The sequence below is a fragment of the Bos taurus genome, chromosome 2 (assembly GCF_002263795.3).
Source record: "Bos taurus isolate L1 Dominette 01449 registration number 42190680 breed Hereford chromosome 2, ARS-UCD2.0, whole genome shotgun sequence".
Taxonomy (NCBI): domain Eukaryota; kingdom Metazoa; phylum Chordata; class Mammalia; order Artiodactyla; family Bovidae; genus Bos; species Bos taurus.
Window position 1 is genome coordinate 65,491,548 of NC_037329.1, and position 24,727 is coordinate 65,516,274.

Consider the following 24,727-nt stretch of genomic DNA (forward strand, 5'->3'; position numbering starts at 1 on the left):
TTTCAAATCCTAAAAGATGATACTGTGAAAGTGCCAGCAAATCTGGAAAACTCAGAGTGGCCACAGGACTGGAAAAGGCCAGATTTCATTCCAATCCTAAAGAAAGGCAGAGCCAAATAATGTTCAAACTGTCACCCAATTGCACTCATCTTACATGCAGGCAAGTAATGCTCAAAATTCTCCAAATGAGGCCCCAACAGTACATGAACCGAGAACTTCCAGATGTTCAAGTTGGATTTAAAAAGGCAGAGGAACCAGAGATCAAATTGGAAACATCTGTTGGATCATAGAGAAATCAAGAGAGTTCCAGAAAAGCATCAACTTCTGCTTTATTGACTATTCCTAAGCCTTTGACTGTGTGGATCACAACAAACTGTGGAAAATTCTGAAAGCAATGGGAATACCAGACCACCTTACCTGTCTGTCTCCTGAGAAATCTGTATGCAGGTCAAGGAACAACAGTTAGAACTGGACATGGAATGATGGACTGGTTCCAAAATGGGAAAGAAGTATGTAAAAGCTGCATATTTTATCCCTTTTATTTAACTTATATGCAGAGTACATCATGAGAAATGCTGGACTGGATGAAGCACAAGCTGGAATCAAGATTGCTGGGAGAAATACCAATAACCTCAGATATGCAGATGACACCACCCTTATGGCAGAAGGTGAAGAAGAACTAAAGAGTCTCTGGATGAAAGTGAAAGAGGAGAGTGAAAAGCTGGGTATGGAAGCAACCTAGATGTCCATCAGCAGATGAATGGATAAGAAAGCTGTGGTACATATACACAATGGAGTATTACTCAGCCATTAAAAAGAATATATTTGAATCAGTTCTAATGAGGTGGATGAAACTGGAGCCTATTATACAGAGTGAAGTAAGCCAGAAAGAAAAACACCAATACAGTATACTAACGCATATATATGGAATTTAGAAATATGGTAACAATAACACTGTATACAAGACAGCAAAAGAGACACTGATGTATAGAACAGTCTTTTGGACTCTTTGGGAGAGGAAGAGGGTGGGATGGTTTGGGAAGATGGCATTGAAACATGTATAATATCATATATGAAACGAGTCACCAGTCCAGGTTCGATGCACGATACTGGATGCTTGGGGCTGGTGCACTGGGATGACCCAGAGGGATGGTATGGGGAGGGAGGAGGCAGAAGGGTTCAGGATGGGGAACACGTGTATACCTGTGGTGGATCATGTTGATATATGGCAAAATCAATACAATATTGTAAAGTTAAAAAATAAGATAAAAAAATGGAAAAAAAAAAGTTCAACATTCAAAAAACGAAGACCACAGCATCCGGTCCTATCACTTCACGGCAAATAGATGGGGAAACAATGGAAACAGTGAGAGACTGTATTTTCTTGGTTCCTAAAATCACTGTAGATGGTGACTGCAGCCATAAAATTAAAAGACGCTTGCTTCTTGGAAGAAAAGTTATGACCAAACTAGACAGCATATTAAAAAGCAGAGACATTACTTTGCCAACAAAGGTCTGTATAGTCAAAGATGTGGTTTTTCCAGTAGCCATGTATGGATGTGAGAGTTGGACTATAAAGAAAGCAGACCACCAAAGAATTGATGCTTTTGGCTTGTGGTATTGGAGAAGACTCTTAAGAGTCCCTTGGACTGCCAGGAGATTCAACCAGCCAATCCTAAAGGAAATCCATCCTGAATATTCCTTGGAAGAACTGATGCTGAAGCTGAAGTTCCAATACTTTGGCCACCTTATGTGAAGAACTGACTCATTGGAAAAGACCCTGATGCTGGGAAAGATTGAAGGCAGAAGAAGAAGGGGACGACAGAGGATGGGATAGTTGGATAGCATCACTGACTCGATGGACATGAGTTTGAGCAGGCTTCAGGAGCTGGTGATGGACAGGGAAGCCTGCCGTGCTGCAGTCCATGGGGTTCCAAAGAGTCAGACATGACTGAGCAACTCTCATTTTCACTTTTCTTCAAACCACCAGAGAAGTCCAAGAAAGGTGATTTTTAAATTTTGCACCAAGACATATTTTAAACTGGGCCATCTATGCAAAGAAATGAAGTGCTGAAGTTCAAGAGGACGTTCCCCTTTGGGGTTTCCTTGCTATGCTCCCAGGGTGGGTAGAAAGAGAGTATCAGGGAGTGTGAGGCAAGGCTGATCCTAAGGTGCTTAGGATAAAGTACAGCTCACACTTCACAGAAATGAAAATTAAGGAGGAAGGGACAGGGATGTGAGATTGACCCTTTTTCAGCTTCTGTGGACAAAAAAAGTCACCATTCATAGCTAGAATGTATTACCAGAGAAGCATAGATATCATCTAGCAGTTAAACAATTGAACTCATGCTAGAAAAGTAGAAGCAAGAGTCACCAAAGAGAGCCCAAACTCAGTGTCATGGAGGCATAAATGTAAGGACACTCATCTTTCTTCATAGCTAAACGGAGTACATTTTTACAAGCAATTTTTAAAAGTGACCTGAAATTCCCTTACTATATGGTGATTTTGTTTCTTCATGTTCCACCCCAATTTTATCCCTCCATGCCCCCATACACACAATATATATGTTTATATTTTGCCACTTTTGAAATTTAACATGTTTTCTTCAATACACCATCAGTCATCAGACTTACATTCTCAATGTCTACATCTGGTGGCTATTGTTTCCAGTTACCTATAATTATAAATATATGCCAACAAGCACAATGGGTATTCTCAGCATAAGTAGGGGAGGGGATGCTAAGAAAAATTTTTAAATGAACTTTTTTTAAAAAGGAAAAAGTTAAATGTGAATGATTTAGAAGTTACCTTTAAGAGTCAGTTGATTCAGCAGAATCAGCTTCTTATTCTTATATATTAATTATGCACATTTTAGCAGGTATGCAGTTTGGCCCAGGGAGGATTTTTAATTTTTGAAATTTGAAAACATTTAAAAATACAGAAAAAACCATAGATGACAGTGAAAAATACAGATACCCAGAATTAATGGGTGTTCATCATATTTTTTCTTAAATACAAGAACATTCCTGAAAAGTTGAAGTCTCTTTTAGGCTCTTCTGCAGTCACATGGGTAGCCTTTTAATGACTGTAAGGAATAATAAGGCAACTTAGTCCCAAAGTAGTTCACATAAATGGTGATAAAGGACTGATAAATGGGTGTGATCCATGCAGACAGACTTTATCTTTTAATGGGTGGCTATTTCTAACAATTACAATAAGACTCTGTGTTTGTATAATGCATTACAGTTTGCAAAGTGCGTTTGTGGTCTACATCATAGAGGGATGTGAGGTAAGCTTCAGCCAAGGATGCTCCACTCCCTCAAAATGGATATAGGATGATGAAGTAGCAGTGGCAAGGGAAGGTGCCTATAGGAACCACACAGAAAGCAGGTTTTGGAGTTCAGTTAGGGAATCTTTGCTAGTTTCCACTACTGCAAACTCTCCTTCCATTAAAACACGAGCAGGACCATCCCTTCTCCTTGGATCAGTGTGACTCAGAGACAGCTCAAGGACAGACGCTCTGAGACGAGTTGAAACTCACAGTTCTATTTTACATACTTTACTAACAGAAAATACTCTTAAAGGCGATCAAGAGAGCAGTGCAGGGCATAGAGCATTTCCTCACAATAAAGATGACAACATTCTCCAAAGTCCAAGCCTACTTGGAAGTTGCAGAATTGCATGGAGCTTTGAAAGTAATAACAGGGGCTGTGTACTCAGACCATACAATATGGGCTTCTCCAGGTATTTCTTGTAAGGGATCCTGGGGCAATGTTGCTGGTTACAGGATGTAGGCTGATGGCTAACTCTATGACAAGCATGGTGAAAGAAATACAGAGCAGAAAATAAGAATGAAAAAGCAAAAGTGTTAGTCGTTCAGTCATGTCTGGCTATTTTGCAAGTCCATGGACTGTAGCCCACCAAGCTCCTCTGTCTATGCAAGTCTCCAGGCAAGAATACTGGAGTAGGTAGCCATTCCCTTCTCCAGGGGATCTTCTTGACCCAGGGATCAAATCTGGTATCCTACAATAAAGGCAGATTCTTTACTATTTGAGCCACCAGAGAAGCCCCAAATAAGGATGGCAGTCTTCAAAAGGAAGAAAGGAAGGTATTTAGGGGATTCAAGTCAAACAGGGTATGTGTATACATATATAAAATACATACTGATCCCAGTTTCAGCTTATTTAGAAGTCATCATTTATATCTACTAGGTAGAAAAAGCATAGATTCAACCGTATTTTAACACTTGAACATATGTGAAAGAAGCAGGAGAAAGACTCACAATAGAGCACAGTATTTGTAATATATTCACGTACATACATTTATATACATGGACATGCACATGTGTATGTATATATGCGCGCGCACACACACACATATATTTGTAAAACAGAACTTTATGAATTGAAAAAATAAAAGAATTAGGACAAACCAGAAATGTCAATAAACTCCATAATATATCTCACATTCACAAAGTAACTGCCAGTTAGACCCAACATAGAGATTGTAATTAGCATCAGTATTACCCCTGCTGTGAAGCCTTCTCTTAGCTCCCTTTCCTCCCATTAGAGCTGATGATTTCCACTCTATGTATGACGCAGAGCACTTTCCACTTTAAGCCTTTTTTAGCCTCAGTCACCATCATGATAGGTTGAATCACAGGTTTCTTTTGTTCTTCCAAGTAGGCTTGAAGGATAGGACAAGGAACATGTTCTACTCACTTTAATATCTCTGAAATCCAATACAGTATTTGGACAATGTATATACTCTATGCGTGTTTGTTGAAATTGAAACTGAGCCATTGTCTCTCACAGAGAGATTTTTGTCTTGTGGAAGCAAAATCTTCTGATCTTCCAGTCCATTTCTCCCAACTTGGTTCTCTCCTTTAGGCAAAGAATCAACATCTATCAAGCTAAGTTATTTTCCTTCTTCTATAGGGGAATAAAGATAAACAGTTTTTCCCCAGAGGCTAAGACACTAGTTTTTCTTACATCGTGTTAAAGGGTAAAAAAAAGAAAGACTATTGGAGACCTAAGACTGACTGATGATTGGAAAACCAGGGAACTCGACTCAGACAGAGGAACAGGCCTTAGGAGCCCCTCAAGGATAAAGCAAAAACACTCCAACTGTTTTCATCCCATATTAGGAAAGCAAAATGTCTTGAGTGATGTTGGTTGGCTGGTGCTATCTGAATCTTCTGTTTGTGTAATTATGGGGCTGGTCTTCTTTGGGAATATGGTATATATTTGGGCCATTTTGAGATTATGGTATGTAGGCACCTTATGATCTGCCTGATGGTGATGATGGAATCCACTGGGGTGTCAGCAGGCTTGGTGGACTGGTCAGAGTTTAGCAGTGCACACAATTACCCTGGGGTGTGCAGGTAGCCTTCCCATCTGTACTTTTGTCAAGAAAATCAACCCCAGTCCTTGTCACATAAACTGTGGCTCCACTTTTCAACGGTCTTCCTTCTCTGAGGTAAGGAAAGGGATGGACATGCATTCAGTGCCCACTGTATATCAGGAACACTAGTGTACTTAGAAACTTTACAAATGACATGAAGTAAATATCACCACTTTATGGAGGATGCCACACAGCTATTAAGTGGTAAATCTAGGGTTCAAAGCCTGGTCTAGTCTAGCTTAAAAATTTGGTTGATAGTTGATAACCTCTAAAGTGCTTCAACAGCATCAACAGGCCACAGAACTCTCACACTATTAGTGAATGACCTGGGCAGTTAGTTATAACATAGACACCCAGAGGTCCATCCCAACATGGATTTTTTCTAGGTCTTAGAGGCCCTGTGTTACTTTGTTAAGTGCAAGATGAGAAATTTAGACAGTCAAGACAACAGACCAGTAGCATAAAATGCTCTCTAATTAGATGGAAAGTGAAAAAAAAAAAAAAAACAACTAAAAACAAAACAAAACCTTAAGTGGAAATAGCAAAAGGCTGAGAGTTTTTAGGGCATAAGAATCTAATTAACCATATTTAATGTTTTATTGATTTTGATGGTAGAAAAGCATTAAGTAAAAATACATGAAACAGAAAGTGCCTGTTATGATACAACTCACTAAAATTCAAATGAAGTAATAATGTATCTGAAAGTGTTTTAAAGGCATAAAGTGCTATATAACTGTGACGGGTTATTTGAACAAGAAATCTTTTCTAGGAGAAACATGAAACATTGGTATTTTTGCCTCTCCTCTTAGAACGACAGCAGTTTTGAGAGTTGCTCTTTGCTGAAGAAACAACTTATGCTTATTTCCTCAGTTTGGCAGGATCAGGTAGAGAACAAAATTAGCCTTCAGGAGGAGAAACTCTCTGAGTCTATGTGAGGCTTCACAATTGTATTCTGAACTGTGGCCAAAAAGTTAGCACTTTTAAAAGTATTTTTAGAAAAAATACATAGTGAGTGTGATAATCTAAATTAAACATTAATGGCATGCCTAGAGACTTTGTACAGTGAAATATTTTTACTTAAAAAAATCAATTTTTATTTTATGCCTTGTACATATTCAATCTGCTTTCATCTGAGTTCTTTCTGCCCTGTTCTTACTCCCACTCCCTCAATCTCTGGTTCTTTCCTCTCTAGCCTTCCATCTCTCATTGTACTTGGGAGAAATGTGATTTTACTGTTCCTTTCTCCTAGAACTGTGTCTTCTGATTCTCTGAAGTGTCTGATCAAATACTTTCCCTCTGAGTCTGAAAGCACATTGCGCCTTCTTCCCTTCTCCTTGTTCCCTATCCTTGTCCCCACCACCTTGGAGCTTCAAGTTCCCACTACAATTTCAAATTTAGAATATTTTGCTGTTCCTCCTACGAGGGAGCTTAAAATGCCTCTAATTACACTGTTTCCCAAGTCTCTCTCCTCCTTTGCAATTTAGATATAGCACAGCAGAACAGTCTGCCTGACTCTCCTCTCTGATCTGTCATGTCCTTTTGAACAATTTCTGTCCTATGTTAGTCTTGTCTCAATACGGGCCCAGCGCCCCTTCCATGTCCAAAAGCACTGCTCACAGGTAAAGTCAAAGGGCCAAGAAGCTGCTAAACAGCAAGAAGCTTTGCTGTTTAGCCAGTGCCACGTTGCTATTCAATTCCTGGCTGAAAATAAATTTCTGTCCTATTTACCTAAAACATTTCCTTCTATTTCCTAGGATTTCAAGTTATTTCAATCTGGATGTGTCCACAAGTATAAAGTAAGATAAAAGGTCAACTGTTTCCACTGGTCCAACGTAGCCTTCTTCAAAGAGAATGGGGTCTAGGGACTTCCCTATTAGGACTCCAAGCTTCTACTACAGGGTTCATGGGTTTGATCCTTGGTCTGGGAACTAAGATCCTGCAAGCCGCATGGTGCTAGATAGTTGATAGATAGCCTCAAGTTTGAGAACTATATGAGAAACTGTGGTGAGAAAAAACAACAGACATAAGTGACAGGACAGTATTTTGAACATTAACTGATATTCCCCTCATTCCCACATATTCTTCCCTGTTAGCTCTACCCCTCCCAGAACCCTCATCCTCAGGCTACTAATTATTTTGCCTTTAGGCTTTAAGAAAAGACTAAAAGGAAACACAAAGTTGATTCCTGATGTTTTTGCATTTCAAAACAGACTTCAAAATCATAAATAAGAAAGAGTTGAAGAGAACAGTCTATTGAAGGTGAAAGATTCAGTTCAGTTCAATTCAGTCGCTCAGTCGGGACCAACTCTTTGCAACCCCATGGATTGCAGCACGCCAGGCCTCCTTGTACATCAACAGTTCCTGGAGTCTATTCAAACTTATGTCCATTGAGTCAGTGATGCCATCTCTCATACTATGTTGTCCCCTTCTCCCGCCGTTTGTCTTTCCCAGCATCAGGATCTTTTCAAATGAGTCAGTTTTTTGCATCAGATGGCCAAAGTATTGGGGTTTCAGCTTCAGCATCAGTCCTTCCAATGAATATTCAGGACTGATCTCCTTTAGGATAAACTGGTTGGATCTCCTTGCAGTCCAAGGGACTCTCAAGAGTCTTCTCCAACATCACAGTTCAAAAGCATCAATTCTTTGGTGCTCAGCTTTCTTTATAGTCCAACACTCACATCCATACATGACTACTGGAAAAACCATAGCCTTGACTAAATGGGCCTTTCTTGGCAAAGTAATGTCTCTACTTTTTAATATACTGTCTAGGTTGGTCTTAACTTTCCTTTCAAGGAGTAAGTGTCTTTTAATTTCACAGCTGCAGTCACCATCTGCAGTGATTTTGGAGCCCCAAAACTAAAGTCTGTCACTGTTTCCACTGTTTCCCCATTTACTTGCCATGAAGCAATGGGACCAGATGCCATGATCTTAGTTTTCTGAACGTTGAGCTTTAAGCCAACTTTTTCACTCTCCTCTTTCACTTTCATCAAGAGGCTCCTTAGTTCTACTTCACTTTCTGCCATAAGGGTGGTTATTATCTGCATATCTGAGGTTATCGATATTTCTCCTGGCAATCTTGATTCCAGCTTGTGCTTCATCCAGCCCGCCATTTCACATGATGTACTCTGCATATAAGTTAAATAAGCAGGGTGACAATATACAACCTTGACGTATTCCTTTCCCTATTTGGAACCAGTCTGTTGTTCCATGTCCAGTTCTAACTGTTGCTTCTTGACCTGCATACAGATTTCTCAGGAGGCAGGTCAGCTGGTCTGGTATTCCCATCTTTTGTAGAACTTTCCATAGTTTGTTGTGATCCACACAGTCAAAGGCTTTGGTGTAGACAATAAAGTGGATGTTTTTCTGGAACTCTCTTGCTTTTTTGATGATCCAATGGATGTTGGCAATTTGATCTCTGGTTCCTCTGCCTTTTCTAAAACCAGCTTGAACATCTGGAAGTTCACAGTTCATGTATTGCTGAAGCCTGGCTTGGAGAATTTTGAGCATTACTTTACTAGCGTGTGAGATGAGTGCAATTGTGTGATAGTTTAAACATTCTTTGGCATTGCCTTTCTCTGGGATTGGAATGAAAACTGACCTTTTCCTGTTCTGTGGCTACTGCTGGGTTTTCCAGATTTGTTGGCATATTGTGTACAGCACTTTCACAGCATTATCTTTTAGGATTTGAAATAGCTCAACTGGAATTCCATCACTTTCACTAGCTTTGTTTGTAGTGATACTTCCTAAGGCCCATTGACTTCGCATTCCAGAATGTCTGGCTCTAGATGAGTGATCATATGATCATGATTATCTAGGTCCTGAAGATCTTTTTCCCATAGTTCTTCTGTGTATTCTTGCCACCTCTTCTTAATATCTTCTGCTTCTGTTAGGTCCATATCATTTCTGTCCTTTATTGTGCTCATCTTTGCATGAAATGTTCTCTTGGTATCTCTTACTTTCTTGAAGAGATCTCTAGTCTTTCCCATTCTATAGTTTTCCTCTATTTCTTTGCATTGATCGCTGAGGAAGGCTTTCTTATCTCTCCTTGCTATTCTTTGGAACTCTGCATTCAAATGTGTATATCTTGCCTTTTTTCCTTTGCTTTTGGCTTCTCTTTTCACAGCTATTTGTAAGGCCTCCTCAGACAGCCATTTTGCTTTTTTGCATTTTTTTTTCTTAGGGACGGTCTTGATCCCTGTCTCTTGCACAATGTCAAGAACCTCCATCCATAGTTCATCAGGCACTCTGTCTATCGGATCTAATCCCTTGAATCTTATTTCTCACTTCCACTGTATAGTCTTAAGGGATTTAGGTCATACCTGAATGGTCTAGTTGGTTTCCCTACTGTTTTCAATTTATGTCTGAATTTGGCAATAAAGAGTTCATGATCTGAGTCACAGTCAGCTCCTGGTCTTGTTTTTGCTGACTGTATAGAACTTCTCTATCTTTGGCTGCAAAGAATATAATCAATCTGATTTTAGTATTGACCATCTGGTGATGTCCATGTGTAGAGTTGTCTCTTGCCCTGTTGGAAGAGGGTGTTTGCTATGACCAGCATATTCTCTTTGCAAAACTCTGTTAGCCTTTGTCCTGCTTCATTCTGTACTCCAAGGCCAAATTAGCTTGCTACTCCAGGTGTTTCTTGATTCGTACTTTTGCATTCCAGTCCCCTTTAATGAAAAGGACATCTTTTTTGGGTGTTAGTTCTAGATGGTCTTGTAGGTCTCTTCATAGAACTGTTCAACTTCACCTTCTTCAGACTTACTGGTTGGGATATAGACTTGAATTACTGGGAGACTGAATGATTTGCCTTGGAAATGGACAGAGATCATTCTGTCATTTTTGAGATTGCATCCAAGTACTGCATTTTGGACTCTTTTGTTGACTATGATGGGTATTCCATTTCTTCTAAGGGATTCTTGCCCACAGTAGTAGATATAATGGTCATCTGAGTTAAATTCACGCATTCCAGTCCATTTTAGTTCACTGATTCCTAGAATGTTGATGTTCACTCTTGCCATCTCCTGTTTGACCACTTCCGATTTGCCTTGATTCACGAACCTAACATTCCAGGTTCCTATGCAATATTGCTCTTTACAGCATCGAACTTTACTTCCATCACCAGTCACATCCAAAACTGGGTGTTTTTGCTTTGGCTCCATCTCTTCATTCTGGAGGTATTTCTCCACTGATCTCCAGTAGCATATTGGACACCGACCTAGGGAGTTCATCTTTCAGCATCCTATCTTTCTGCCTTTTCATACTGTTCATGGGGTTCCCAAGGCAAGAATACTGAAGTGGTTTGCCATTCCCTTCTCTGGTGGACTACATTCTGTCAGAAATGTGAAAGATTAAGCTTTTGAAATATCAAAGCCCATGTCTTGAAAGGACTGGGTACAGTATGTAAGAATCAGATTTTTCTGTTTCCTGGGACTAGGAAGGGTCTGGCTCCAGGAGAGCCAGTGAGCAAGTCAGTGGTGAGTAGACTTAAGGGTTTCAGAGAAAGTGGTCTGTGAGGTATACATCCTGCTGAAGAGCAGAGAAGATGTAAGCCCCACAAGCTAATGACCTATGGCTGATTTATCTTGAGGTTTGACAGAAAACAACAAAATTCTATAAAGCAATTATCCTTCAATTAAAAAAAAAAAAAAGCAGTAAGATCCCAGAGTTCCCCATTCCTTGCCAGCCGGGAGTGGAGAGAAATGGGCCAGCTGGACCATAATATAACATAAATTGTAGCAATATTTGGGATAATATGTAAAACTTGCTAAGCAATACTTGTTTTTCTTATAATTAACATAAAGCATTTTCTATTAATGCAAAACAGGATTACATTCTATGTTGTTAATACAAAGATATGTACTCACAGTCCCTACTGAAGATTACTCTAAATTTCTTTTTTAACATTAATAAGAAATATAGACACTCCTAAAGGAACTGTGGGTTTTCCAGGTGGATCAGTGTTCAAGAATCCTCCTGCAATGCAAGAGAGGTGGGTTCAATTCTTGGATTGGGAATATCCCCTGGACAAGGCAATGGCAACTCTCTCCAGTATTCATGCCTGAGAAATCCCATGGACAGAGGAACCTGGTGGGCTATAGTCCATGGGGTTGCAAAGAGTCAGACATAACGTAGCGACCAAACAACAACAAAGGAAATGCAAACTTGGTAGCTACTGCTGTTTTATAAGTGATACATAGCCTATGAAATTAGAAAGATATTTGAACCACTCAAATGAACAATGGCTTTAAATCTATCCCTTCTAAAATTATTATTAGGAGCCATTTTTACAGGCATCACAATATTTTTTTAAACTCAAGAGTGTGGACTATGAATATAGCACAGCTATCATATTTAAGAAACACTTATATCAAACTTACACTGAGAACTAAAAAGATAGGAAAACTGGACTTCATGTGTTGTACTATAAAATATAGTCAATTCTCATTATGCATGGTAGTTATATTCTATAAAGTTGCTGTGAACATGAAATTAATGAATAATGAACCACTGATCCTAGGGGAAATGCAGGGTTAGGTTCATGTTGACCTCTGGTCACAATATTTTTGTCAACTGAACTCATAATCTTGCTTCATGTGTGTTTCTGTTTAAAGACATATTATTCAGTGTTTAATGTTGATTAATTAATTGTCAATTTTATATATTCAACCTAATGTTAACATACCCATTTTAATGATGGGGAACCTAAGGCTCACAAACACTGACTGTCCAGTGGCACACACAGCTTGCAAGAGAGACTCTGAATCTGAACCCAGATCTCTTGTTTCCATTGAGTACCAGGTATACATTTCAGGCCATAAAAGTTCTTGTAAAACAAATGTTTAACTTTCTTTACATATGTGTGTGTTAGTTGCTCAGTCATGTCCAACTCTTTGTGACGCCATGGACTGTAGCCTGCCAGGTTCCTCTATCCATGGAATTCTCCAGGAAAGAATACTGGAGTGGGTTGCCATTTCCTTCTCCAGGGTATCTTTCCAACCCTGGAATCGAAGCCAGGCCTCCCACCTTGTAGGCAGATTCTTTACCATCTGAGCTACCGGAGAAGCCCTTCTTCAATTATGTGTGACATTAAATGCCCACCAAATGGTAGAGATTTGACTGTAAAAACAAAGGCAAACATCAGGACGATATTTCTGCCCACCAAGAAATACCAAAGACTGTCAGCAAGTCACCAGAAGCTAGGATAGAGGCCTGGAATAGAGCCTTCTCTTACAGTCCTCAGAAGGAAGCAGCCCTGCCAATACCTTAATCTGATTCTTTAGTTGCCAGAACTGTGAGACAACACATTTCTGTTGTTTGAGCCCCCTAGTTTGTGGGTCCTTTGTTACACTGGAATCTAACATATAGCCCATCACTGGTTGAAGAATAAAACTTATCCCCTTATAGCTTCCATTTTGCTACATTTCAACAAAACCAGAAAATAATTTACTTAAAAGATAAACAATGAACTGAATCCTACCCAAGGTTATGAAACCATAGCATCAACTTTTCCCAGAGTACAAAAGTCTGATTTTGAAACCTACCTCAAAGGATGGATCACTTCTAGGCCATCTGGGCCACTGACAATTGTTCTGGACTTCCTAGCCATTAGTGTGGCTGCTTTTGTGTCATGTAAAAATTAATGCAGAAAGAGAGTTTCTTGGGGGGAGAGCAGAGGTCCCCATTGTTATTTAACATTAACAATGCTAAATGTATTTTGTTTCCTACACTGGGTGCTGATTACATCTTTCTTTCTTTTGTGCAGGCAAATATGCTTGGGATTATTTTGGACTCAACGTCGGCATGGTTCTTTGTTCATTCTGCTCTATTCCCCATGGTTTCCCTATTGATGGGAGATTACTAATGAATAAATATAAGAAATAAATGAAAGTCCCTTTAAAAAAATTAAATGACTAGGTTTCCATTGCATTATATATTTCCAACAGCATGTTCATTAGCTATTCTATACCTCTGCTGGATATTTTGGGATGTGAACCTTGAAATACCTACATGAGTTCTGTGATGATGATGATCACTTGGTTCTTTGTCTAATAATCTGTCAAGTATTGTCTCTGGGGACCAGTCAGAAATCAAGTGAGATAGTTCAGTTGAGGGAATTTAATAAGGAACTGGTTATGAAGGTGCTAGATGGGCCAGAAAGCCTAACTGGGGAAAGAGGGGAAGCCCAGTGAGAAGCAATAGCAGAAAGCCTCTACCCATCACCTCTAGGGTTTGGAAAGACCAACAGAGGGACTGAGTTAACAGATCCCTGGAGTCATTTACCCCAGATGGTCCTAGAACGGGACTCACAGAGGAGAGCAGTCACTGTGGGAGAAGTTTCCTGACTCAGAGAAAGAGGCAAATACCTTGGCTTCTCTTCTTCTGCCTGTGTTCCTATTTTATCTTTTTATCTTTCATTACCCTAATTCTTTTTTGGCATGGGCAAATGAGTCTAAGAAATGAAGCTGGCAGGAATCAGCTTCCTTCCATACAGACAGAATAAGAGAATGACAAAGAATGAATGAATTTGACAGCAAGTAGGCCAATGACTAGGCTTTCCTGGTGGCACTAGTGGGGGGAAAAAAAAAACCACCTGCCAATGCAGGAGACCTAAGAGATTCGGGTTTGATCCCTGAGTCAGGAAGATCTGCTGGAGCATGGCATGGCAACCCACTCCAGTATTCTTGCTTGGAGACTCCCATTGACAGAGGAGCCTAATGAGCTATAATCCATAGTGTCACAAAGAGTCGGTCATGACTGAAACATCTTAGCGCACACATGCAAGCAAATGGCCAGCACATTAAGCCCTTAGTACAGTGTGTTATGTTGTGCTTTGGGGTAGCAAATGGTCAAAACAGGTCAGAGAAAACAAAACCAGAGATTGGGCAAAGCCAGTGAGGTATGACAGATACTGCATACAGATTACAGGGTTATGGGACTTCCCTTGTGGTCCAGTGGCTAAGACTCCAGGCTCCCAAATTCAGGGGGCCTGGGTTTGATATCTGGTCAGGGAACTAGATCCCACATACTACAACCAAACTGAAAAAAAAAAAAAATGAATGCAGAGTCATAAATAGGAGTTGAGTCAATAAAGAGAATCAGCACACATTTGTCATAAATTATAAGTAGAGACATATAAAATAGTCTCCTGGAGATCAGAGGAAACAAGAAGCCATAGATTTTCAGGATAATTAGGCCATATCATGCAGATAGAACATCAACACACACAGGGTAGTAAGAAGGGGTCAAATAGGCTGACAGAGAGATACCATTCATTACCTGTATTACAGTAGGGATCCATCCCAAATAATCGGTTTGAAAAGTAGACATTCCTGTATTTGCTTGGAAATTGCACTTTGAAATCACTGTATTAGTTTAGTTACTTGTCTTTGCTTTCTCATGAGAGTAGATTATAAAGAAAAGTTGTAACTATTTGAGTTTTCTGTTGATTGCAAACTCTACAAGTAGGATGTTCCTGTTAGGTACTCACAAGGCACTTATCTGCAGCAAGGAAGGCGAAGATAATGGGGAATAAACAAAAAAGGAATCATCCAGTCAAAGGATAGAATGAAAGTTTACATATAGAGTAATGTAACCATCAAATTCGTCTTACATTTTCTGTCCTTGTATTATTTCTTTTTCATGAGCTTGAGTAATGCTTTTCTTATTTATTCTATATAGTATCATATGAGAAAAAGATACTTTAACATGATCATACTATTCTCCTTAAAAATAATCTCTCTGCAATCCACTCCAGTATTCTTGCCTAGAGAATCCCATGGACAGAAGAGCCTGGCAGGCTGTAGTCCATGGGGTCGCAAAGAATCAGACACGACTTAGTGACTGAACAACAAAGAGGTTATTTCTGGGGTTGCAGGCAAGGCCTCCTGGGGAAACGGTGGAAAGAGTCACGGGTTTCTCTGAAAACTGGCAAATGAGCCTCCTTGCAGCCCGCAGACCGGCTCTTCAGGCTATGTTCTCTGGCCGGCTCATAAAAAAAAGAAAAATCTCTTTGGATCCACAATGTTTATTTAGATAAAATTAAATGAAAATTGTTCCTTGTCTTTAATTAATTAGATTGAATGTTTTTAAACTATTTTTTTTTTTTGTTAACCAAGCTCTTTTTTGGTGGAATCTAAATATAGGAGATGCCTGATCCACTAATTATACAGGCATTTATAATAATTAATGTTTGGAAGAAAGCAGTGTATTTTGCATACTCTCCTTTATCATTAAAATGTACATTTTGGAAAATAATAAAGGAAGCATGTGAATTTCAGAAATACTAGTTTATATAATCACACACACACACACACACACAAACACACACACACACAAGGGAGGCCAAAAATCTATACAGATATAATGAGGCTGCTGTAGCTATAATTATAGATATTAATAAAATTCATTCACCCAGAAATAGAGGCATCAAATATGTGCAGGCACAAGGCTAGACTCTGAGAACATGTACATATACATAATTCCTAGCTTCAGGAAATAAATAAGCTAGAGAGAAAGTCTAAGAAGCTACTACAGAAGCTATGAGAGGTGACTATTGGCAGGGCTCACAGGTGGCACAAAGAAGAGAGGTAGAGACGTACCTAGGTACCTAGACGTACCTTGCCTCCTCCTTCCTAGGCAAGGAGTCATCCACAAGTTTTCAACCTCAAGATTTGCAAATTGGAAGCTCTGGACCTTGGACAGCCCAGTCCCAAGCTTTGGTCTCCTGCCCATGGCAAGTTCCAGCCTGGTTTCCATCCTGAGCTAACATTACACCGCTATACACAAAGCCATGCCTCCTGCTCACCTCTCACTCCCAGAACTCATGGGCACCCTTTATAAACTTAATTCCACCCCCTGCCTCCCACAGACAGACACACTTTGCTTCATGGGCACCCTTTATAAACTTAATTCCACCCCCTGCCTCCCACAGACAGACACACTTTGCTTCCCACATCAAACAGGTCATCTGGTGCTGATGACTACATTTCTCAGAAACATCTCTGAACATCTGCTTCTGCTACAGTGCAGGTACGTGCCATATCTTAACTTGTTCTATCACAATAGTCTATTGGGTCTCTCCATCTCCTGTTTTGATCTGCTCTTTTGCAACTTTGCGCTGACAAAGTGCTCTCTTTCCAAAACATGTTATTCTCTTTCCTGGTACCCTCTGATAGACCCCCACTGTCCATACACAGTGGCTCTCAGACTTGGATGTAACCCATTATCATGTTAGGGAACTTCTTTTTCCAACAGATTCCTCTTGAACTAAAATTTCCAAAGTGGGGCCTTGGCAATCTGTATTTTTAACAAGCTCTTCAGAAGCTATTTACTGTCAGCCTGGTTCCAGTCAAGGGACCAGGGTTTTGGAACTGCAAGATGAAGTCTAAACTTAGCACACAGTGATTCACATGGACTCTTCCCCCGTACACACCCCATATCATGGTCATGGTTGTAACCCATTTCTGAAACTCCCAGGGTTCTTCTAAAGCCTCTGTGTCACTGCATATCTATTCTTTCCAGAATTACCTTGCACTCCTTTTTCATCCTGGAAAGCATTCCCTAAGCCCACTTTAAAGCTTTCCTTGATCTCTCAGCTGAGTGAGCTAAGGGTCTGCCTTTGTTTTTAAAAGCCCTATGCAAATCTCTTCTCATAGCGTACTTTAATTTTCACTTGTCTGTTTCTTTTACTGTACTTTGACTCCTCCAGGGGTGGGACTGCAAATTACTCATCTCTTTAATCTTAAGAGTCCAGCCTTGTTCCTGATTCATAACAGGGACATAACAAATGAACAAATAGACTAATGAATGAGTAGAATTCTGGTTACACTATGGTAGAAATTGGCTGTGTATAGATCATTACTCTTTATGAACTGAATAATTATATATCTTTCAACAGAATACTATTAAGCAAAGCTAGCAGAAGCTCATCAGCATTTGAGATAAAATGGAAAGAAACAAATGCTACTACAAAAAATATGATTGTTCTCCATGTGCAGGATTGAGGGAATCATTAAACATTTAGATTAATGTATTGTTTGGCAGATGTCCAATGTTTTTTATTTTTCATTTGCCTTTGTGTTCATATATGGGCTGGTAATATAAATACTGGAGAAGAAAAAGGGCAACCCACTCCAGTATTCTTGCTTGGAGAATCCCATGGACAGAGGAGCCTGGTGGGCTACAGTCCATGGGATCACAAAGAGTTGGACATGACTGAGAGTAAACCAATATAAACACAAACATGCAATTCATCTCTTCTTTTTTTTGCAAAGTCAAAAATATTTTTCAGTGTATTTCTATTTTTTTGGCTTTTAGTTGGTAGTATTTTTGTTTCAATGAACATAGCATGAACCCCCAACTACTAAGCAAGACACTGACACTCGGTATCAGTTTATAATTCAATGTAAATGCAATTTTTAATGGACTTCATTTGTTTTTTCTTGCCTTACATTCATTCTCTGGGTAATAAATGTGTATTTTTCCCTTTGTGACTACTCCTCCTCCACTTTCTGTACACATGGTTCTTTTTGGTGAGACTGGTTGGGGACGGGGAACATGTGACCCAGGCTTGGCCAGTTGGAGTCACAGTGAAGAGCTTAGGGAAGATGCCTGGTCCAAGGCAGCCAAGGTGAGTTAGTCCTAGTTCCTTTGCCAAGACTATTGGAAACGATGTACTCCCTGCACTGGGACTGATACACTGTAAGAACATAAGCCATTTTTGCCACTGTGTGAGTAAGCTGCCTAAGAATGAAGCCAACATGATAACAAGCAAAGCCAAAAGAGAAAGACAGGCAATTTCTGATGATACTTTTGAACCTTTGCATCCAGCTGTGACTAAATCGTTTACTGTTTGAGATTTTTACTTAGTTGAGCTCTACTCACTCTAAAGAAAAAAAAAATCCTTTTTATTCTTAAACTGGCTTGAGTTTGAGTTCTCTCATTTACTATCATATGTGTCTTGATCATAAGACACTATATCTGATTTTATAGCATCACTGAACTTATTATACAAGAATTGTGTGGATTTTCAATAAAGCTCTTCTCTTCTATGAATCCCTAGAGATATACTTAAGTAGAAGTAATCTACCAGTTTGTTGTCAGGTCTTAAATAAATCATTTAATCCTCTGTACTTCAGCTTCCTCATTTGCTAAACTGGGGAATTATACAAAGTCCCTTCTGCAAAATTATTATTCTATGGAAAAAACACTGACACAATGTTAGAGCAACTGATTGCTATTGAGGATCATAATTCTCCAACCATAAATGCTGCCATGGCATACAGTAAGTGTCAGGGGCTGGAGGAGGAGAGAGTAGAGAAAGAAGAAGAAGAAAGTCCGATAAATTTCATTTTGGATAAACCCCAAACAGTCAAATAATTCATTATTTATCACAGTACCATTATTAGCTTCTTCTGTAATTGGGAGATGAGTTCCAGAAATGTGAGAACTGTCACAGGTTGTCAAATTTACCAAAGGATGAAAATAGATGTGTCAGGGAAAAAATGCATTCATAATTCAGTTTCTTCTCATCAAACTGGAATCAAATGCCCAGTTTTGGATTGAGAGAAGCCTAAACATATTTCAAATATGTGTTTCGAAGAGATGGCAATGCCTGAGATAAACGTAGAAAAAAAGCAATGACTATTTAAAAACCTGGGCTGCTCTAAAACCAGAAGCAGTTTTAATAAAAACCAACATAATACATTAAACTAAATGTAATGACACAGTGGGTTACATAGCAACTTCAAAGAACTCAGAATGCACTTCTTTTTATCTTTCACTTAAGAAATAATCAAGGTTCCATTTCCTGAAACATTTTTTTTTCTCATGCGCATGTGTTTACATGACTTCCTATTCATCCACACCTAACAAAAATCACAGCAACCTACGATGTGTCTGTGTTTTCTCTCTCAAATTTGTATTTTTAGTTTTAGGTGTTAATACGTAGTGATCTGCTCCTAAGACACATTGAACTTGCTCAGGCTGAATCATCCTAAAAGTTTTCTATGACTATGTTTTGATATTTGCATTGGATTTCCAAGTTGGGTAACTCAGCAATTTTGCTCCTGCCTTATTAGATTTTTCTTAAATTACGAAAATTAATGTATATTCATTGTAATTAGACAGAAAATAAAGAGTTATACCAAAAGTTACAATGAAAAATTTAATCATCCTTCAATCTCATCTGTTAGGTCTCCATTGCTTCATGTGCAACTTTCTATACAGTTCCTGTTTATACCACATATGAACACAGACATACACAGGGCTCATCCTTCCTTCCTTTCTCCCTCCCTTAATCCTCCCTTTTCCACTCATAGTTTTCCAAATATTGGATCCCACTACAAATCAATGGTCACAAACTAGCGGCTCACAGTCAGGGAAAATATTTTGTTGGCAAAAGATTAAGGAAATTTAACATGAACAATCTGGACACCCATTCCTCTGTGCTGATGATGTTATCAACGCTGCACAGGCTTTCTAATTTAACATGGTCCTTTCCAGTTCCTATTATTCACGCCTCTACTAATCCACCTTTTTACATTCTGGCCTATCACCTGTAAGCATTTGAATTTATATCCTCCTGGTATTACTTACCAACTTGCTTTTTGCATTTAACATTATGTCATGATATTATCGATTAGAATTACATGCAGTTGCCTATAACTGAAAATGCCAAATGATAGTGGCTTAAATCCTACCGGTTTCTCTTTTTCACATGTAAAATAAGTCTGGAAGTGTGTGGGCCACAGCCTAGATGGCACTTCAGAGTCGTAAGTGACCTGAGCTCCTCCTATTTTTCCTTTCCACCTTCCTTGGGACCTGGCTTCTAGTCTCAAACTCAGTTTATCATCCCTACTGGCTAAGAATTCTAGTCACTCAATGTCGATCTGTGTTACAGGCAGTAGAAAACTGGAGGGCAAAACACAGAATGGTGCTTCTCCTGAATCAGCCTTCTTTAAAGGCATTTTCCGGAAGTCCTGCTCAAATACTTTCACTCAGATCTCATGAGCCATAACTTTGCCACACAGCCACACCTAGCTACACAGGAGGTGGAGAAATGTCCTTGACTGGGAACACAAGCACCAGAATAAGATCCGGGTACTGCTATCAAGGAGAAAACAAAAATATCAACCTCTGCTCCATATCCCTGCAGGTTAGTACAGACATATGGCCGAGACTGTCAGGGTCCCTCAAGTTCCAGATGCCTCTTCTTTTAAGTTAAAAGAAGTTTCAGCTTTAACCTGGTCACAAAGGTACTTGAAATGAAGGCTGTATTTCTAACTTTTCAAAATTTTAAATAATACTTCATGATCATAACCTTCTCTTCCATCATCAGAGCTTTTTTTTAGGATTCACCAAATGGGATTCCTAAGACTACCTTAAGCAAAGTTTAAGTTGTTTTTTTTTCAGCTTATTTTGAATTGGAGGATAATTGCTTTACAATGTTGTATTGGTTTCTGCCATACAAAAATATGAATCAGCCATAAGGATATTTATATCCCCTCCCGTTTGAACATCCCTCCCACCTCTTATTCCATCCCACTCCTCTAGGTTGTCACAGAGCACTGGGTTGAGCTCCCTGTGTCATACTGGAAGTTAAAGTTTTAACAGATACTGGTGGTTCACTTTGCAGGAGGCTATGGCAATTCACTTTTAAGAACTGACACAATGTTAGAGCAACTGACATACATTGTTCAATACATGTCCATTTTCTATATATTCTCAGCACTGGATTTTTTTTTTTTTTTTCTCTTTTTAAATGTTGTGAATCATGGGTGAAAAATGGTATCTGTCATTGTTTGATTTGTGGTTCCCGTACTGTCAGCAATGAAAAGCCTCTTTGTCTATGTTAATTGTCCATTTAAATTTCTTCTGCAGGGAGTTTGTGTTAAAACTCTTTGCCAATGTTTCTGTTGGATTATTTGCCTTGTTCTTACCATTTTGACTTTGTCATACATGATATAAATATTTTTATAATCCCATAATTTCTAAAAAAATCTTTAGCCACTGGAAATTTATGTAACCAAATCTTTCCATGAATGGTGATGGATTTCTACTTTTACTTAAGAAAACATCTCTTCCACTTTCAGATTATTTTCCTAAAATTTCTTCTGATTTTCTGATATATTTCTATCTTTATTATCCAACTCATCCAATCAACTATTTGTTGACCACTTATTATATGCCAGGTCCTCTTCAAATTCCACTGGGGATGTTTTCCTAGTTGGTAAAATGGACAATAATGCAATGAACTGATATAAAACATGAGGCATTTCACCATAGAATTAAAACATGGTGATGTGGTAGGGTGAGGCGGGCTATTTCAGATTGAGTGACCAAGAAAAGCTTCTAAGAGGAGATAAGATAAAACTGATTCAGGAATAACTACTGATTAGGGGAGAAGATGCAGGTGGGAATGGCCTTGGGATGTGTGAAGAGCTGAAAGGCTGATGTGGCTAATGGCTCAAGGAGAGGAGAAAAATTTGAGAGGGAGGCAGGAACCAGAACATGGTGGGTTTAGCAGACCAAAGAGGAGTAAAGATTTAATCCTACATTGAGGATTTATAGTTCATATGGACTTTTTTTTTATATGTAATATGGTATGTGTCTAGGGGGAGTCTAACTGTGATTTGCTTTCAAATGGAGAGTTCTATTTTAAATAAACTATTCATCATTTGCAGGTGGTGGTGGGAACTAGGGTGATATTCTACAGAATCTCACCCCATTTCAACACTGTATAGATAACATTACTAAATAAAATATTTGTTCAATTGAAATTAAACATAGAATGAGTGTAATTTTTGTTTTGTGTTGTTTTGCTTTGTTTGTTTTTGTTGTTGTTTTGGATTTTGGCCATGCAATGTGGCATGCAGGATCTTAATTCCCTGATCAGGGAATGAACCCATGCCCCCTACAATGGAAGTGCTGAGTCCTAACCACTGGATAATCAGCAAAGTCCCCATGAGTATATAATGTTTTTATCTCAGGGATGTGCCTATTCAACAAATCTTTCTAGAACTACTTTTTAGAAACACAGTCAGAAGCAGTTTTTAAGTCATCTTGAGTTAATACAGTTCAGTCACTCAGTCATGTCCAACTCTTTGTGATCCCATGGACTGCAGCACGCCAGGCTTCCAAATCCATCAACAAATCCTGGAGTCTGCTCAAATTCATGTCCATTGAGTCGGTGATGCCATCCAACCATCTCATACTATATCGTCCCCTTCTCCTCCTGCCCTCGATCTTGCCCAGCTTCAGGGTCTTTTCCAATGAGTCAGTTTTTTGCATCAGGTGGCCAAAACATTGGAGCTTCAGCTTCAACATCAGTCCTTCCAATGAATATTCAGGATGGATTTCCTTTATGATTGACTGGTTTGATCTCCTTACAGTCCAAGGGACTCTCAAGAGTCTTCTCCAACACCAGAGGTCAAAAGCATCATCTTTGGTGTTCAGCTTTCTTTATGGGTCAGCCCACAAATCCATACATGACTACTGGAAAAACCACAGCTTTGACTAGATGGGCCCTTGTAAGCAAAGCAATGTCTCTGCTTTTTAATATGTTGTCTAAGTTGGTCACAGCTTTTCTTCCAAGGTGCAAGCATCTATTAATTTCATGGCTGCAGTCACCATCTGCAGTGATTTTGGAGACAAAGAAAATAGTCTCTCACTATTTCCATTGTTTCCCCATCTACTTGCCATGAAGTGATGGGACCAGATGCCATGATCTTAGGTTTCTGAATGTTGGGTTTTAAGCCAGTTTTTTCACTCTCCTCTTTCACTTTCATCAAGAGGCTCTTTAGTTCCTCTTCGCTTTCTGCCATAAGAGCAGTGTCATCTGCATATCTGAGGTTATTGATATTTCTTCTGGAAATCTTGATTCCAGCTTGTGTTTCATCCAGCCTGGCATTTCACATGTTATATTCTGTGTGTAAGTTAAATAAGCAGGGTGACAATATACAGCCTTGACGTACTCATTTCCCAACTCAAAACTAGTCCATTGTTCCATGTCCGGTTCTACCTGTTGCTTCTTGACCTGCATACAGAGTTCTCAGGAAGCAGGTAAGGCGTTATTTCCATCTCTTGAAGAATTTTTCAGTTTGTTGTGTATCACATAGTCAAAGGCTTTGGCGTAGACAATAAAGCAGAAGTAGATGTTTTTCTGGGATTCTCTTGCTTTTTCTATGATTCAACGGATGTTGGCATTTTGATCTCTGGTTCCTCTGCCTTTTCTAAAGCCAGCTTGAATATGTTGAAGTTCTCAGTTCACATACTGTTGAAGCATAGCTTGGAGGATTTTGATCGTTACTTTGCTAGTGTGTGAGATGAGTGCAATTGTGTCGTAGTTTAAATATTCTTTGGCATTGCCTTTCTTTGGAATTGGAATGAAAACTGACCTTTTCCAGTCCTGTGGCCACTGCTGTGTTTTTCAAATTTGCTGGCATATTGAGTCCAGCACTTTCACAGCATCATCTTTTAGGACTTGAAATAGCTCAACTGGAATTCCATCACTTCCACTAGCTTTGTAGTGATGCTTCCTAAGGCCTATCTGACTTTGCATTCCAGGATGTCTGGCTCTAGGTGAGTGAGCATACCATTGTGGCTATCTGGATCATGAAGATCTTTTTTGGATAGCTCTTCTGTGTATTTTTGTCACCTTTTCTTAATATCTTCTGCTTCTGTTAGGTCCATACAGTTTCTGTTCTTTATTGAGCCCATCTTCGCATGAAATGTTCCCTTGGTATCTCTAATTTTCTTGAAGAGATCTCTAGTTTTTCCCATTCTAATGTTTTCTTCTGTTTCTTTGCACTGATCACTGAGGAAGGCTTTCTTACTTCCCCTTACTATTCTTGGGAACTCTGAATTCAGAAGGGTATCTCTTTCCTTTTCTTCTTTGCCTTTTGCTTCTCTTCTTTTCTCAGCTACTTGTAAGGCCTCCTCAAGACAACCATTTTGCCTTTTTACATTTCTTTTTCTTGATTATGGTTTTGATCACCACCTCCTGTAGAATGTCATGAGCCTCTGTCCATAGTTCCTCAGGCACTCTATCAATCTAATCCCTTGAATCTATTTGTCATTTCCACTGTATAATCATAAGGGATTTGATTTAGGTCATACCTGAACAGTCTAGTGGTTCTCCCCACTTTCTTCAATCTACGTCTGAATTTTGCAATAAGGTGTTCATGATCTGAGCCACATTCAGCTCTTGGTCTTGCTTTTGCTGACTGTATAGGGCTTCTCCATCTTTGGCTGCAAAGAATATAATCTATCTGATTTCAGTGTTGACCATCTGGCGATATCCACATGTAGAGTCATCCCTTG

General features: G+C 39.2%; 2 long non-coding RNA genes across 6 annotated transcripts in view; one reads left to right on the forward strand and one right to left on the reverse strand.

Annotated features, from left to right (window-relative positions):
• LOC112442697 (uncharacterized) overlaps positions 1 to 13,314 on the forward strand; it is a 39,564-nt gene extending 26,250 nt beyond the window's left edge. The window contains exon 3 of the long non-coding RNA XR_003030963.2: positions 13,170 to 13,314. This is a non-coding gene — a long non-coding RNA (uncharacterized lncRNA). The remainder of the gene's footprint in view (positions 1 to 13,169) is intronic.
• The window catches only part of LOC100847374 (uncharacterized), a 115,531-nt gene that overhangs the window by 81,651 nt on the left and 9,153 nt on the right, over positions 1 to 24,727 (reverse strand). The window lies entirely within an intron of this gene.